This window comes from Sorex fumeus, unplaced genomic scaffold (assembly GCF_029834395.1).
Source record: "Sorex fumeus unplaced genomic scaffold, SorFum_2.1 ptg000038l, whole genome shotgun sequence".
Classification (NCBI taxonomy): domain Eukaryota; kingdom Metazoa; phylum Chordata; class Mammalia; order Eulipotyphla; family Soricidae; genus Sorex; species Sorex fumeus.
Genome location: NW_026606095.1, coordinates 2,871,200 through 2,874,440, shown reverse-complemented (window position 1 = coordinate 2,874,440; position 3,241 = coordinate 2,871,200). Strand labels below are relative to the sequence as shown.

At 37.0% G+C, this 3,241-nt stretch overlaps 1 pseudogene; it reads right to left on the bottom strand.

Annotated features, from left to right (window-relative positions):
- Positions 1-336: 336 nt before the first annotated feature.
- On the bottom strand, positions 337-457 carry LOC130028066 (uncharacterized; annotated as a pseudogene).
- Between the last annotated feature and the right edge of the window lie 2,784 nt (positions 458-3,241).

Genomic DNA, 3,241 nt, shown 5'->3' with positions numbered 1-3,241 from the left:
AAACTAGTAATCTTCATATTAGCAGCAGCTATCTTCCTAGAGTCACATCTTGATTTATCATCAGCATCTGAAGACCAAAATGGGCTGGAGCGACAGCACAGCAGTAGGGCATTTGCCTTGCATGCAGCCAACATGGCCGACCCAAGTTCGATTCCTTTGCCCCTCTTGGAGAGCCCGGCCAGCTACCAAGAGCATCTCGCCCGCACAGCAGGCAGAGCCTAGAAAGCTACCCGTGATGTATTCGATATGCCAAACATAGTAACAACAAAAAAAGTCTCCAATGGAGATGTTACTGGGCCCGCTCAAGCAAATTGATGAACAACGGGAGGACAGTGACAGTGACATCTGAAGACCAGACCTAGGAAAGAACTAAGTCCAGGACAGACATGATATCATTATAGAGAATATTCATATTTTCCTGATTATTACAAAATCAGAACAGTGAGAGTATTTTTAGAAGAAGAGCACTTTGATAGATTAATGAAAGGGCAGAGTAATGTACTCTTCTTTTTTCTAATCAGAAAATGCAAATTAAAAATTACTTAACATAGACTTTATAATAACTGATTTAAACCTGTTCCCTGTGCTTGAAAGCATGAAATAGTATCACTCAATGTTTGGATTGTGAAGAGCAAAATCATTGTATCTTATTGATAAAGAAAAATCAATATAAACATATAGCTAAGTTACTTTACTTCAAAATGTATTTCATGAACCTTTGTACTTCAATAAAACTATTTTATAACTATGTTGAAATAACAACAGTTTATCAAAGCATTTTATTAACAGTAAAAAAAAATTCCTAATAGAAAGGAAGAAAATGAATTGCCCATCACAGGAATTTAAATGTTCATTTCTGATGCACATAGACAATTGACTCATTATTGTAGATAATTATTTTTTTATTTAGCCAAGTTGTTCTAGTATACAATAGGAAATATACTACTGAGTACACACTGGAATGATCATAACCAAGTAGAGGCAAGTGTTGTCTAAAATGGATTAGAAAATAAACTTGTCATCTTTATGAATCTGGCTTTTCCACCCTGTTTCTCCATGGTACTTGAACTCTGATTACCTTTTCCAGGATAAAGGTAGGACTCAGCCTACATAGTCATTAACTTGGAAGATATTTTGAACATTCTGCCACTTTCGTCAGCTAGCTGAGAGAGACAAATTTTCTTCTACTTTCTACTAGATCTTTGACATACAGAGAACTCAAAACATCTCCCTGGAGACTGGAGATCTAAGTTTAAGTGATGTTTGCTCTTCTATCTGACTCTGAAAGACAATATTGTTTTCTAAGGGGGGGTGGAAAGATGAACGTGCAATTCATCTTAAGCTTTGATTGATGGTAGTCACATTATAGTTATGTAAGTAGTACAGATCCCTAATTGTATTATAAAATGACAAGCGCCAGTGTGGGGGTGGGAGGGATCACCTCCAGAAAATATAAAACTTCTTAGTCTTAAACAGATTTTGCCTCATGTTACAAGATTTAACAGACTTTGTTTTGTCCAAAGCTGCACAACTTTAAATGACGTCTGTCTGATTTAATGTGCATAAATAAAAATATTTCCCCAAACATATCTCATTTGAAGCCGGTATCCTGGTGGCAGTAACAACAGTGTCAATTACAGAATGTTTCTGACAACAAAAACACTCAATTCGCCACAAAGGTCAGCAGTAAATCTCTGTTAAATATGTTCAGCTCATAAAAGTAATGATTTCACAACTGTGATGGAAACATGTTCATAAAATCAGCATTTAAACATGAAGACACTGTAAATTAAATGAAGAGGAGATGAATTTAACCAACCAATTCTAACGTTGAAGAGGAGACAAAATGAACAGAAAGGCCTCTCCGAAGTGAGAAGGGGGAAGGGGTCTCAGAGTGAGCTCAGAGGTTAAAAATCCCAGCAGGGGGGGTTATGAAAGAGTGTTTTAAATGCTTTGAAAAGCGTTTACTGATATTGTCTTCTTGTATGTACTCTCAGAATGTATCTAATAAACGTAATATAAAAAGAGCCATTTGATATTTTCTTTTTCTTCATCACCTGGAAATGAGGGACTTCTGTCTCAACTAGGTAAATTCTAGTTTCGTCAAAATCCCAAAGAACAAAGGGGAAAATTACAGCGCAACCATTGGCCAATCTTATTTTCAAATGCTGGAGGTATAGAGGCAGCAGTAGAACCAAAGTTGGATTTCTCCAGCACGCCTAGGGAATGCTGAAAAATCTCTTTCCCAGGCAGGTGCAGGCAATTATGCAAGCCCCATAAACGTGTGCCTCAAGTCTGGCTGCCAGGGTTTTCATTTTGTTTCTCTAAATAAAGGAATGGTGCACAAGGGTCACTTCTGGGGCAGAGAGGCCAAGCGCTACTCTACATATCCACAAACAAAGCAAGACCCTGGGCCGTAGGGCATTCCCCATTATGCTCCTGAGTGTGAAGTAAATCTTGAAGGGCTTCTTAAGTGTGTTCTCACCATTCTTAAGCTGCAGGCAGAATTTGGGTGGCCTTGCTGTGTTTGACCTCTGCTGGCCCCACCTGTTGTTGACTGCAATCTTTCCTGCAGACGCAGAGGAAAAGGCAGAAAGGGCCACACCAGCTTTATAGCTTTAAATCTAGAAAAGATAAAGAGAATTTGTGACTGAAATTTTGTTTTGCCTGCTTGATAACAAAAACATGGCCATCAGTGCTTTAAACCAATTTTTTTTCTTTTTTGCTTTCACAAGGAAACAAAGAAATTTGTAGCCATGGGCTAGGGCAGAAGGATGTAGACCCAAAAGTTATTGTCTGCAAAGGATGCTTTTAATTAAAAATAACTTAAATTGAAACAATTACTTAAGTTCCTTACATAAGATTGGATTCCCCAAAGATTGTAAAAATAGCTTTCTCTGAAATAGTACTTATGTTTGGGCTCGCTCTTTATGACTTTTTGACATGATTGGCCATACATTTCAATTTGGTAAAAATTAATTAATACTGACACAAACCCTAAAATACTGAGATGCTTCTCCTTATACAAATAAACAGGTCTAAGGTATCATGTAATTAACCATCTTTTACGTTGGTCACCTTAAGTGACTTTTTTGGGCTTCGTTGGTTGACTCATTTCTTATGCTGAGTTTGATCATGTGGTAAGTCTCATTAGAACTAAAAAAAACTACCAAAGTAATCATTTTTCAGAGCAAAATTGTAAATGAGCTTGTTAGTATCAATTAAGAAATATAAATTGATC